Source organism: Schistocerca nitens, chromosome 8 (assembly GCF_023898315.1).
Source record: "Schistocerca nitens isolate TAMUIC-IGC-003100 chromosome 8, iqSchNite1.1, whole genome shotgun sequence".
In the NCBI taxonomy this organism is placed as follows: Eukaryota; Metazoa; Arthropoda; class Insecta; order Orthoptera; family Acrididae; genus Schistocerca; species Schistocerca nitens.
The window spans coordinates 37,940,907-37,956,473 of record NC_064621.1 but is presented as its reverse complement, the minus strand read 5'-3'; positions in this window follow the sequence as shown (position 1 = coordinate 37,956,473).

Below are 15,567 nucleotides of genomic sequence, written 5' to 3'. Positions count from 1 at the left end.
AAGGGAAGCAGTGACATGAAAGGGAAGCAGTGACATGAAAGGGAAGCAGTGACATGAAAGGGAAGCAGTGACATGAAAGGGAAGCAGTGACATGAAAGGGAAGCAGTGACTGGGAAGGGAGTGAGGCAGGGTTGTAGCTTATCCTGTGTTATTCAATCTGCATATTGAGCAAGCAGTAAAGGTAACAAAAGAAAAATTCATAGGTATTAAAATCCATGGAGAAGAAATAAAAACTTTGAGGTGTGCTGATGACATTGTAATTCTGTCAGAGACAGCAAAGGACTTGGAAGAGCAGTTGAGTGGACTGGACAGTGTCTTGAACAGAGGATATAAGATGAACACCAACAAAAGCAGAATAAGGATAATGGAATGTAGTCAAATTAAGTTGGGTGATGATGATGATGATGATGATGATGATGATGATGATGATGATGATTATGAGGGAATTACATTAGGAAATGAGACACTTGAAGTAGTAAAGGAGTTTTGCTATTTGAGGAGCAAAATAACTGATGATGGTCAAAGTAGAGAGGATATAAAATGTAGACTGGCAATCTCAAGCAAAGAATTTCTGAAGAAGAGAAATTTGTTAACATCTTGTATAGATTTAAGTGTCAGGAAGTCGTTTCTGAAAGTATTTGTATGGAGGTGAAACATGGATGTTAAATAATTTGGATAAGAAGAGAGTTGAAGCTTTCAAAATGTGGTGCTACAGCAGAATGCTGAAGATTATATGGGTATGTCACATAACTAATGAGGAGGTATTGAATAGAATTGGCGAGAAGAGGAGTTTGTGGCACAACTTGACTATAAGAAGGCATCAGTTGGTAGGACATGTTCTGAGGCATCTAGGGGTCACCAATTTAGAATTGGATAGCAGTGTAGAGGGTAAAAGTTGTAGAGGGACACCAAGAGATGAATACACAAAGCAGATTCAGAAGGATGTAGGCTGCTGTAGCTACTGGGAGATGAAGAAGCTTGCACAGGATAGAGTAGCATGGAGAGCTGCATCAAACCAGGCTCAGGACTGAAGAAAACAACAACAACAACTACTCTTCCATATTCAGATACTCTTCAATGCTATAAAAACTGTGTGTTACTAAAAATTGTATAAGATTTACCTTGTATTTATGAAATTCTTTAATTTTCTTTATTGAAGAAGGCAATGCACTAAAAAGTATTTTGGGCTGGTAGTTTACACTTTTTTGTTATTGTGCTCGTTTGTGGGTGTCTCTGTCAAAATCATCCCTGTTCCTTGTTTCATGGTTATGAACCTGATTATTTAATGTTGAAAATTCCTGGTGAGTTTTCTGAAAGCATACACATTCATAGATGTATAAGCTAGGAAGAGCAATTATTTTAAATTCTTTAAATATTTCCCTGCATGACACTCTGCAGGGAACCCCTTTCATTATTCTAATAGCCCTTTTTTCAAGTTCGAAAGCTTGTTTTGCAGTACCTGTATTTCCCCAGAAAATCGCACCATATCTAAGCAAACTGTTCATGTAAGCATAATAGGCACACAGCAATGATTCAGTGTTTCAGCATTCCCAGAGGATTCTTAGCACATAGCAGTATTTACTTAAGTTTTTTAATCAAAGCTTCTAGATGCTTTTCCCATCTCAAGTGCTCATCCACCCATATACCGAGGAATTTTGTGTATGGAGCTTGTGCAATAACATAGTTCACTAACTCAGCTTTTACTCTTCTTCTAGCTTTACTTTTAATATTACTGAAATTCATCAAAATCTTTTTATCCTTATTTATGATCAAAGCATTATCACTAAACCATTTTCCTGTCTCATTTATTGTCCTAGAGACACTCTGCTGTAAATCATCCTCAGTGTATCCTTTTATAAAAATGCTAGTGTCATCAGCGAACATCACCATTTCGGCAACTGTCAGATGGTTTTGCAAATTGTTTATGTACACAAAGAACAACAGAGGGCCTAACACAGAACCCTGGGGCACTCCATAGCTAGTTTCTTTTGAAATCTGAAAGATACTCTTTGCCTCCATGCCATATTTGTACTTTCTGTTGTCTATCAGAGAGATAAGACTTGAACCATTTGAAGGCAAGTCCACGGACCCCATAACATTCTAGTTTCATAAGCAACAAGTCATAGCTGATTAAATCAAATCCTTTAGATAAATGTAAGAATCTTCCACAGCTTAATTCATTCTTGTCCAAGGCATTTAGAATCCTTTTCATGGTTTTGAAGACTGCCATTTCTGTAGATCAGCTCTTTCTAAACCCATTTTGAGTATTAGTCAGTATTTTATTTTTATTTAGAAAGTCAGATAGCCTTTCATACATTACTCTTTCAATTACTTTAGAGAAACCTGACAATAACGGCACTGGTCTATAATTATTTATGTCAACTGTACTATCCTTTTTGTGAAGTGGCTTTATTATGGAGAGTTTGTTTTGAGGGGAACACCCCTGTCCTGAAAGAAGTATTAATGATGTCAGTTAGGTGAGTATCTATACTGGTAGAACTATGATGGATTACCTTGTCTGGAATTCTGTCAATACCGCAACACATTTTATTTTTTAGTTTATTAATTGCATTTGTAACTTCACATCCTGTTACTGGGTACAGAAACATTGTCTTTTTCACATGCTGGTACTTTCATGTTTTTGTTGTTTGAATTGCACAGACTTTTAATAGGTTTGGTGCTATGTTCATTGAATATATTGGCTACCTGTTGAGCATCTTCTATCACTTTACCCTCACTTTTAATTTTGAAATTATGGGTCTTGGTTTTACATTTTCCTATGCTATTGTTTATAGCCTTCCAAATCGATTTTGATTTATTGCTTCCATTATTAATGTATTAATCATTGCTTAGCCTTTTTGGTGCCTGTGAAACTTTCCTATAGACCCTTCTATATTGCCTGTAGTATGGTTTTATTGTTCTATTTATTTTAGCATGTTTGCTTGGGTCTCTAAGGGTGGTTGCCGATTTTTTAATCCCTTGTGTTACCCATGTGTTTGTCTTCTCACTGACTTTAATTCTTTTTAATGGGAATGCTACATCGTAGCAGTATTTATAATCAGTGAGAAAACTCATACTTTTTGTCTGCATCATCAGTTTGTTCCATGCCCCACTGCACTCTTTTTAGCATGCTATTAAATACTCTTATTTTGTAGGCATTAATAAGTCTTCTTTGTACATAGTTTTCAGTGACTGTGTATTTCTTATTATTCTCATTCCTTATCATTTTTAAAGCCATATGGTCAGAAAAGCCTGTATCTGTTACTTCAACACTGTACTCACAACTTTGTTTGTTGGTAAATATCTGATCAAGTGTTGTTTCCGACCCATCCCCATATCTGGTAGTTTCCTGCACTGTAGGTTGCATGTTGTATTTGTTAAACAGATTTAATAATTGTACCTTGTTCTTATTTTTGTTAACATTAATGGTGAAGTCACCAAGAACTATTGTGCATTTTGACCTGCCTCTCAATTCATTTAAAAGATCATCTATGTAATGTAAGAATTGGGTAAAGTAACGTGATGGGGGCCTATAGATGCAAGCAATGATAGTTTGACAGTCTGTAAGTTCACAAATACAACATTCAAAATCTTTTTCTGTGCACTTCAACTTGCTAAGTTTTACCTCCTTAGATTTAACATTACTTCTAACATAGGTGCATACACTTCCACATTTATAAGTTTCCCTGCAATAGTTACTTACTAGATCAAAGTCTGGTATATTTGTTGCACAGAGTGTCCTGAAGCCAGTGCTCACTGATACACAGCACAGAAACCACCTTAAGGTTACGGTTTAAAATTACTTCCAGCTCAAGCATTTTGTTGCCTAGTACTTTCCTCTTCAGGTTTTGACTGAGACTGACACATTTCAGGCTTGGTCAGCTTATACGTTTCCCTGAATTGGTTCTGAGTTTTGAGAAGATAATTTGATATTTACCATGCTCAGTATTTTTTGGGCCGCAGTGTCCTTCCTATTCCACTTAGGCCTTGACCATGTCTTGTACGACAAGTTCTCGAGCAGTTACAATTGTCAGAGGGTTTATGGTTACAACTGATACATTCATTAATATCTAAAAACATTACATTTTTAATCTGTTCGCAAATTGTTTCAAAATCTTTGTTAGCTTTGGTTATTTCTCTGTTTACACATGATGCTTCAATTAAATCGTAACGATGAGGTATTTTAAATAATATAACATTTGTGTTTGTTAACTTGCCCAGTGTAGTCTTCAGAGCTGTTGTTACTGCAGCTGTTTCATTATGGTATACATCATTGGAACCACCTATAAGAACTGCAAGGTCACTCCTTGTCAAACTACTGCAATCTTCAATGTTGGTGAAGATCTGGTTGAATCTTGCTCCAGGTTTCACTATGCCTTCAGTTTTAATGTTTTTTGGGTTGTCAGGGTCTTCATTTTTGTAGCCATCCCTCTTCCAAAACCACCAGAGTAGATTCTAATGTATATTGTTTTTTCTCTTTGTATTTCTTGACTCTGTGCTCAATCTCGTTCCTTACCCATCGCATTTGATACATTGTTTGTTTTATTCAATCTCAAAACAGGCACCATCAAATCTGCTTTCTTGCATGACTTTTTGTTGTGTTTCTTTTTAAATGATTTAAATGCATCTGCTCTTTTTGTGCCACAGTCCATGTTTTTGTGTTTTGTGTGTTTGGCTTCAGATGTGATTTTGTAGACTTTATCATCTTCAGGACCATTATAATCGGGTATATTGCATATTTTAGTCAGAATAGTTTTCAACCTACAATCATCACAGTTCCAGTTTTGTATGATTATCTCCTGTCCCTTTAGTGAGGGATCTACTTTTCCACATCAAAAATGAAAAATGTTTCCACATTCTGTGCACTCAACATCATTTCTCACAGTTTCCTTGCATTTTCAACAGTGTTATTGGTCCTGTCACCAGTATTTTTACTAATCAAATTTTTTATTACCACATCACTGTACGATGGAGATTCACACTGTTGTTTAAGTTCATCATTTTTTAGTTTTAACCTACGAATTTAATCTAACAGAAATGCTATATCATCATCTTTAGTGTCTTTGCTGTTTACATTTTCATGCATTTTGTCTTTGCAGCAATTCAAACAGTACCAAGTCTTTAGTTTTGAACTTATGTTTGCACATTTATAGTGGTAAACTATTTGACATTTTAGACACATTATTCCTTTGTTGGCATGTTTTTCACAATAGCAGTGGGAAGACATCCCATTTTCTTGCAAATGTTCCGTGTTGGTCGTTGATGCTGCACACACAAGTTGATTACCAGACAAGTCTTACTTGAATTTATGAATAATGATGTACAGTTTATAAAATTATGCTTAGTAATTGATGATTTAAATGAAAACTTGATACTAGGTATGAACTGGTTGTTATCTGGGGTAACATGAAAATAACATTTTTGAACCAAAAACGAGTATTGTAATGGATGATCATGGTCTAAGTAGTCAGATTAGAGAGATGCAAGAGTCTGACAGTGATAGGTATTTTGAGGAAGGGGAATAATTTGGTATTGGTGAGGGTAGTGCTAATTATTACAGTAAACTAGTAGCTAAAAAAGTATCTGAAACTGAAAGCCTTAATGCAGAAAATGGAAGAGAGTTTGAAAATTTTTTGTGGGATTATAATGACATATTTGATATAAAACCAGAGAGAAAAAAAGGGTATCAATGTAGACTAAAATTAAAAGCTAATGACTCGTTTTTCATAAAACAGTGTGCTATCCCTATCTGTAAGAGAAAGGAGGTAGAAAGAGAACTTCAGAAAATGGAAGGTGGAAAATAATAGAAAGAAATTGTAGTTCTTACAATAACCCATTAGTGGTAGTTTCAAAATGAGATTGGGGTATTCGTTTAGTGCTCAACTCTTGGCACCTGAATAAATATTTGGAGAGAGAAACTGACCATCCTGAAAGTATAGATGAACTACTAAATAAGTCTGAAAATGCAAAATATGAGATTGAATTAGAAAGAGATTCTAGAATATACACTGCATTTCTGTTTAATAGGAAATGTTTTCAATATTGTGTTGTACCATTTGGTTTAAATGTATCTGTAGCAGAATTTTTTAGGGGATTGGACTTTGTTTTGGGTAGAGAAGTGTTACAAAAGTTAATTATTTATGTGGATGACATTTTGTTATCAAGTAAGAACTGGGAGCAACATATTCAAATTTTAAAAGAAATTGGGAAGAAAATGAGACAGGGGTATGACTTTGAAATTTGCAAAATGTAAGTTTGCAATGAAAGAATTAAAATTTCTTGGCCACTGCATAAATGAAAAAGGGATTTTGCCTGATTGAGAAAAGATTGAGGCCATCACAAAGTTCCCAAAACCTAGAAATAAAAAAGATTTAAAATCTTCTTTTGGATTAGTAAACTTCTATAAAAATGTGTGAAAACACACACACTTTATGCAACATGCTTGAACAACTTGTTTAAAAAAATGCAGTGTGGGATTGGTCTGATGAATGCCAGATAGCTTTTGACAGAATTAAGAAAGAATTAGCAGAAACTGAAATCCTCCATAGACCTGATTTATCTTTACCATTTTGTTTGATGACAGACAGTTGTGATTATGGACTGGGGGTACATTTATTCCAAGAGAAAGAAATTAATGGAAAAATTGAACATCATTCTATAGCATTTGCAAACAGAACCTTATAAAAACATGAGAGAAATTACATAATAACTGAAAAGGAACTTTTGGCAATTGTATGGGTACTCAAAAAATTTAAAAATTATTTGTTTGGGCATGAAGTCAAAGTTTATACAGATCATAAAGCATTAACTTACTTACAAGAGTGTAAACTGTATCATGGGAGAATTACCAAATGTTCTTACAGCAGTTTAAATACACAGTTCATTTTATAAAGGGTAAGGAAAATGTCATTGCTGATGCCCTGACAAGAATGCCAGTGGGGAATGGAAATGATAATGGATATAATAGTCAGGAGGGAAAGTTTAAAATAATGTATTTTAAAGATGTCAGAGGGAAGTGAAGTTCGAAAAATTTGTAATCAATTGAGAAGACATGAAAATGGTGACGATCATTGGAAGCTTGTTAAAAGTTATTTTGGGAAGAAAAGTCATGAGAAAGTACAAATGTATTATCAGGTTTTCAAAGGTATTCTATTTTACAGACACAGCACAGATAGTGGTGCTTGGAAAGTTTGCTGGCCAGATTCTCACACAAATACTTCGATAAAGTACACACATGAAAGCTTCGGACACAATGGTGCATTAAAATATACTCAAAAAATACAAGAGTGTATATATTTTCATAATATGACCAGGAGAGTTAGAACCTTACTTTACTGCTGTGATAGATGTCAAAGAACAAAAGTTAGTAACACAACCAACAAGGGATTTTAAAAAAAAATGTGGTACCACATAAACAGTTGGATTTGGTAGGGATAGGTTTGTATGGTCAACTTCCAAAAGCTAAAGGGGGGATTTCAGTATATTTTCGTCATTGTAAATTTGTTTTCTAAATATGTGATATTTTATCCTTTAAAGAAAGAAACTAGTAAGGAAATAGCTTCTACATTTATTAAGGACTACTTTATTAAGGGGGGTACACCTAAGGCCATTTTATCTGACAATGGGAGCCAATTTACATCTAAATTTTGGAAGGAATTTGTAACAGAACATAACATCAGACATATCTAAATATCATCCTATTCACCTACATGCAACCCAACTAAACAGTGCATGAGGGAAATTGGTAGATTGTGTAGAACTCACTGTCAGAAAGATCACACAAATTTGTTATGTTACGTTAAAGAATTTGAAGACATTATGAATAGCCTACAACATACTACCACAGGATACTCTCCTTAGGAGATCATGTTTAACCACAAACCACCTTACTCAATCAAAGAACTTATAGTGTTTCCAGCTTGTAAAAGTATAACAGCAGCTGAAAGAGATGAGATAATTAGAAGAACTATGAAAGATTATTATGAAAAAAGAAAACAATGGCATGACAAACAGATAAAAAAAAAACACAGAATTCAAAGTTGGGGATCTAGCTTTGACAAAAAGTTATACCAAATCTAAAGCGCTAAATAGAGAAATAAAGAAATCTTTCGATATTTACATACAACCATTTCAAATTGTTGAAAACCCACACACAAATACTTACAGACTTGTATATCCTAAGTCCAAAAAATTATTTGGACTCATGAATGTTATGCAGCTGAAATTATATAAACAGCCTTCATCACTCATATAACTTCATAAGAACTGTCTTTCCTCAGGAGGTTGCAAGCTCTTTTTGCAATTTGGGGGTGGCGAACCCAAGGCTCCGAGCTGGTGTGATTCTTTCTTTTTCAAGTCACATCCTCTCTTACTTGTGTAAAAACTCATCCCCTTCCACTTTCTGATTTGGGCAAATAGTTAGAGACTGGATGCGAAAAGGAACTGATGCATGTATTTTCATATTGGGCAAGCTGCCTTTTCTGGTTATCTGAATATGAGTACAAACTTTGGGCAGGTTTAATAATACGACCAGAGTATGAGTTTTGAGGAGAGTTGGTGTAATATTTACACTGCTGGCCATTAAAATTGCAACACCAAGAAGAAATGCAGATGATAAAAGGGTATTCATTGGACAAATATATTATACTAGAGCTGACATGTGATTACATTTTCTATATCCAGAAAGGCCCGTACAGAACCTGAAACATGCAGTGGTACATTATCCTGCCGAAATGTAAGGTTTCATAGGGATCGAATGAAGGGTAGAGCCATGGGTTGTAACACATCTGAAGTGTAACATCCACTGTTCAAAGTGCCGTCAATGCGAACAAGAGGTGACCGAGACATGTAACCAATGGCACCCTATACCATCACGCCGAGTGATACGCCAGTATGGCGATGACGAATACACACTTCCAATGTGCATTCACCACGATGTCGCCAAACACAGATGTGACCATCATGATGCAGTAAACAGATCCTGGATTCACCCGAAAAAATGATGTTTTGCCATTCGTGCACCCAGGTTCATCATTGAGTACACCATTGCAGGTGCTCCTGTCTGTGATGCAGTGTCAAGAGTAACCGCAGCCATGGTCTCCGAGCTGACAGTCCATGCTGCTGCAAACATCATCAAACTGTTTGTGCAGGTGGTTGTTGTCTTGCAAACATCCCCATCTGTTGACTCAGGGATCAAGACATGGCTGCACGATCTGTTACAGCCATGTGGATAAGATGCCTGTCATCTCGACTGCTTGTGGTACTAGGCTGTTGGAATCCAGCACGGTATTCCATATTACCCTCCTGAACCCACCGATTCCATATTCTGCTAACACTCATTCTGCTCTCAATCAACGCGAGCAGCAATGTCATGATACGATAAACTGCAATCATGATAGGCTACAATCCGACCTTTATCAAAGTTGGAAATGTGATGGTACACATTTCTCCTCATTACAGGAGGCATCACAATGACATTTCACCAGGCAATGCTGGTCAACTGCTGTTTGTGTATGAGAAATCGGTTGGAAACTTTCCTCTTGTCAGTATGTTGTACGTGTTGCCACTAGCGCCAACCATGTGTGAAAGCTCTGAAAAGCAAATCATTTGCGTATCACAGCATCTTCTTCCTGTCGGTTAAATTTCGCATCTGGAGTACATCATCTTCATGGCGTAGCAATTTTAATGGCCAGTAGTGTACTTATGTCTGTACAGTTATTCTCACTGTCCTGATGAAGTTATAATCTCATTGTGCTGATGACTTTATGTAAAGTTGAGAAAATGTTGAAATTTGATGTGAAGTTTACTTAAGATATCTGTGCTGCTAAAGCAACAATTTATTACTTAACAACTGAGATGCGATTACAGTTAGTTAAAACTGTTTGTAGCCCTGTATGTGTGTTCTCATTTGGTTTCACCTGTTACTATACCTGTTATGTGAAAGTCACTGGATAGATGTTGATTTACTATCAAGTATGAAAATACTTTGTCATGATCTTGTCCTTAACATGTATTAGATCTACTGTGTAATTGGAAAAGGAACAATTATCAGAAAAAAAATTTATAATGTTTAAATTACTAGAATGGCTCTGTCTTTGGAGCATAAAGAAAATAGAATTTTATGTTGGAGATAGTTATTGGAACAGATGTGTTCTGATTCCCAGGATTTAAGACTCGCACAGTTTTATTTTCATGTAATTTTCTACCACTTCAATGACTAAATATGATTACCAATGGTTTGATTATTCTTTCGCCATCCTAGTACAATAAAATAGGGATGATATTTGCTACATGCCTGGTGTCTGTACAAGTCATGCTTTCTCCTTAGTATAGACACAAGGTATTCTTTGTAACAATGTCAACACAAATCTGAACTGTTCAATACTGCTGAATGTTACAGCAAGTCAATACTTTTCAATATATATAAATGTTAGCTTACAACCTGATTCTTAATGAAAACTGTTTAAATTTCTCCAATACCTTGTTGAAAATATTCTAATGATTCATGTGTAATGAGTTGCAAAGGAAAAACTAAAGATTGAGGATTCATATTCATGACATCTACTTTCAATTGAAGACTAGTTGATTCATTAATATGTAACTGATGAGGGAATATATATTTATCATACCTTTAGACTGGCTGAACTAACCATTTTACTCCTAGTACTAACCCATTCATATTTAACCACTAGTACTTTACCCTTTTCCTTAACCTATGTTGGAAGTTGCCTTATCTGTGCCCAATTTTAATTACTGTCTGATCTGATGTCGCTACATCATTTCTAATGTGTTGATGACCAACAAGAAATATGTCCACTAGTTGTTGAGCAGTATGTGATCTGGAAGCAACCTGCTGTTACTTAATTTGCCAATGAAAATTGATTCTACAGTGGCATGTGGCCATGGAGGCTCTCAGTCTCTACAAGATGATGCTGAAACATTTGGGATGACGACTTTCAAGCTATGAGAAGAAGGTGCCTTTGACAGCTATTGTGGGCAAATTCCTTTATCCATCCTTGTGGTTTCCTGACCTGAAATTTACATGTTGGCTCAGTTGTTCTAAAGTCGGAGTTTGTCTTGTAAAGAGATGAGGACGTTTGGTTATTTATAAGTAGTGCCATTTAAAAAACATATATGTATCTTTTGTCTTTGCCTTATATAACATTTTGTAACATAATAAACACATGAAACATGTCCTTGAACTTAATGTAAGACTTGTATGTGCCATGACATTTGGAAAAGGAACTTCTGTATCACTTGGCTGAGATTCCAGTAACTTTAATTTTATATCTCAGACCTGCTTCTTGTTTAATTTTGAAAATGTAACAAAAAGAAAATTCTATTGTCATTGTCACACTTGACTCTGTGATGTTTAGCAAATATATTGATGCATACAAAAGTGCTTCACATAATGTGAACATTGTGACACTTGGATGATCCACTCAATGAGGCAGTTGACTTTGTTTATTTTTTTGATGTCAAATAAGCTGCAGTTCAAAGCATTTGGCAACCTTATTTCTATTTTTTCATGTTTATGTAATAATTTATCTATGAGCAGCAATGGATATCAGAGGAAAGCAGTAATTCTGTACCTTGCTTTAGTAATTTTCATGTATATGTCTCAGATATGTCACAGGTTTCAATATTATATGTTTATGTAATTGATTATGTTTGATAAGACACAGATACTAGAGGGACTGCTTGGAAGTCAGATGTTAGATACTAGCATTCATTACTTGGTCAACCAGTTCAGCATTTTATTTGTCATTTACTCTGTCCAACAGAATGCTATTTGTTCGCGATTCATTGATCAATCAATAGGGAGTGTTGGGGTTAATTTTTGGGGACTGGGAAGGTGAAGCTATGGCAAGTCCATTCTGCTGGGTGCCACAGTTAAGTACTGGAATAGAGGGGGTCCTGGGTAGAGGGGGTACCTGTCTTTGGGGTCTGTTGTCTTTTCTTTTTTGACTCCAGTACTCCTAACCTTCTATTTCATTTCTTACTTCTCATTAGAGGACCAAGCTATCCTTCCCTCTGTCCACATGCATATGTCTCTATTGCTGAGACCCTTCTAATTTACCGTGTCAGCTTTATTAAGTAACTGAAACCTATTCTATAGGAGGATCCAGGGAACAAACTAGCATTTCTGCATTATTAGGTGTAACCATACTCTGTCATACTATATTATTTATTTATGTCTGATTTTGTTGTATGTGGTCACCCAAATGATAAACATTTACTTATGTATTTACTTTGCTATATACTAGCATCTGAATCTTCTGTTTCATTTATTACTTCTCATTTGAGTACCAAGTTATCCTTGTCTCTGTCCACATGTATATGTCTCTATTGGTGAGACTAGTCTCATTTACCCTGTCAGCCTATTAAATGACTAAAGCCTGTTTTATAGGATGTATGTATATATAATGCTCAACCGCATAAGTGTCATGATGTATCTGTCACTTATATACCAATTTAACAATATATTATGCTCAAACCAACTTACCAATGTATAAAAGCTATTCATATTATTGTCATGATGTATCTGACATTTATGAACCAATTACCACTGTGTAATGTTCAACCATAAAATTGTCATGATATACCAATTATTTATGATTCATTTATTGTGTATTCACACCTAAGTGGTGAACACTTACCAATGTATATTGCCTAACCATGTTTTGGTATGATGTACCAATAATTTATGAATCATTTATTGTGTATTCACACCAAAGTTGTGAACACATACCTGTATATAAGGCCCAACCACATAATTGTTGGTGCTGTTTCAATTACTTATAAAACACAACCAATATGATATATTAGTCACTTATATTGTCATTCAGAGTTATATGTAACTGCACTCTTATGTATCATTCTGTTACTTAATGTTTGAATGATTGTAAAGGTAGGAAAGTGGCTTTGGAAGTGTCTTGACAAATGAAAAAATGGAAAGATTGGACATTAGTGAGACATTTCGTGCTACATATGTAGACTGAATTATGTAAACTGCTGAGGAACTATACTCCAAGAATTTACTTGTACGATATTATAATAAATATATTTGTTATTCAATATTATCAGTAAATGTCAATATAAATTTCAGAGACCTGTGCTGTACCACTTTAAAAAAAAATTTGTACTAGTACGATCTTAGTGATATGTTATCAAAGAACAAGTTAAAACTACAATATGAGATTTAAGTCAGGAAATGTTTAAATATGAACAGTTGGAATTTTGATGAACTGAACTATTCTATTCAAAACAATAAATTTCACAGTATATATGATGGTCATAAGGAGTGAAGTATAAGCCACATTTCAGGTTTTTACAACGAAAAGCTTCTGACGAGCAGAGATCTACAGTGTAGTTCAGTTCAGTGCTCTTTATTGCGCATAGAAGAGACTGAACACTTTGTTATATTATAGTCAAATACTTTGTGTACTTGCCAAAGATAGGAGGTGGTTAGATACAAACTAATATGGATTTTGAGTATTGTAGAATCCAATACTAACGCTCCTTCCACAATGTATCGTCAATATTGAGAAAGGGTTATACACACCAGTGTCTCCATTGCACTCAGGAGAACCTAGAGGACCTAACGACAGACATCCTCATTTTCCTGTTGTAATACACGCTGCAGACAAATTCTGTGAATTAACTTGTTCTTTCTTTGTGCTATTAATTAATGTAGTTGAACAGGACACAAAATAATCTGTGATGATGTTACATATTTGGTTGTACTAATTTTTCACAAATTCTTTGTTCATCCAATTGATTGTAAAATGAGGACTGTTACGTAGATTTGTCAGAAAAGGTTTTGTTCAACTTTCACTTGCACAAATCCTTTTGGGCGTTGTTGAAACATAACAGTCCAAGCAAAACTTAAAAAATGCATAAATTTTAACCATAAACAGTAGTTTCTGACAGAGGTGTATGGAAATATGTACTTGTAAAAAAGTTATGAAGAAAATAATTATGGAATCTTAATTACACTAATGTGTAGAAGTCTGTTAATTGGTAGGAACATTTTATATGATATGAATCTTCTGTAATTAGTAAATATAACAAGTGTGTTGTTAACATTTGATACCTAAGTGTTTATACTTGCTTCAACTTGTATTGAGATTAGAGTTCACTCATGTGTTTAATATATAAAAGTCTAGGTAATCATTAAAATATGTCATTTGTTTTAGGATGAGAGTTTAAATTGTTAATTAATGAAATAATAATTTTAAACAATGCTGAGGATTGTTCACAATTGTTAAGAAAGTATAAATACTAACAGCCATGTTGGCAAGGGGTCTCAGTCTGGTTTTGGTTTTTGAGCATGTAGCTGCTCCTTTTGTATTGTAAATATTGATTGCCTTTGTAATTATACTTTAATTTTGTTTTGAAAGTATAATAAAAAACTATGAAACTTAATGCAAGCTTAAACTAAATCAACTCTCCAGTAGTTGTTTCACAGTGACAGTAAATATTATCAGGACCACGACTGCAGCAGATAAAGAGTAACTATGATCAACCCCATTATTACGAGTAGTAAGAGAAATTTTATAATACATATTGATTAAGTACTAGGCATAATACTGCAAAGGAATATGAAATACAATGAGCACTTTAGTACACTAATAAAGAAGAGGAATGTCTGATTTGGGTTCATTGGGAGAATTTTAGGAAATGGTAGTTCATCTATAAAGGAGATTGCATATAGAGTATTCTTGACTGCTGTTAGCATTTGGGATCCTGACCAGCACAGGTTAAAGGAAGACTATGAAGCAATTTAGAAGTGTACTGATGGATTTTTTACATATCAACATGCAAGAGTGACACAGATGCTTCAGTAAGCTGACAGAAGAATCATTCTGCTACAGCCAGTGTAGACCTATGTTTCACATAATCAGTGTGAAGACAAGATAAGAGAAATTAGGGCTTGTACAGAGGCATACAGACACTCTTCTCCTTCTCACTCCATCTGCTAGTGGAACAGGGAAAAAAAAAAAAAAAGATTACTAGGGGTTTAGTGTGGTTGCTTGTGGAGTATGTATGAGGAAGTACCTGAGTGAGATCACTTGCTTAGGATTGTCAAGGAGTGATCCAATCCACGTATTTGAACACTATGGAAGATGCATTTTGAACTGAGACAAATGCTTGTGTAAAATATCTGTTGTTAATTGTTAATTGCCCTTCACATTTAATGAACAATCAGGACATGATGCAGACAGAAAGGTGAAATCAACATAGAAAGTTAAGTATAAATGACATGGAAAATTTTCCGAACATCAGTAAATTTGAAACCAGTTTATAGAAAAGAATGATATCTTATGTGCAGGGGAAAGGAGGCAATTGTGGAAAATTTTGGTTTTACGGATATAACTCTGCATATATTAATAAATGAGGGTTTTAACATAGATTTATTTTAAATTTGTCTGTTTCAATCACTTCACAAATTTACTTACTTGTTTTAATTCTGATATAAATAATTTCCAGAAAACTGAAAAAGATGACTGCTTTCTGAGACCAAAAAATCACAGATATTGTGATATTTATCATGACCAGAACTTT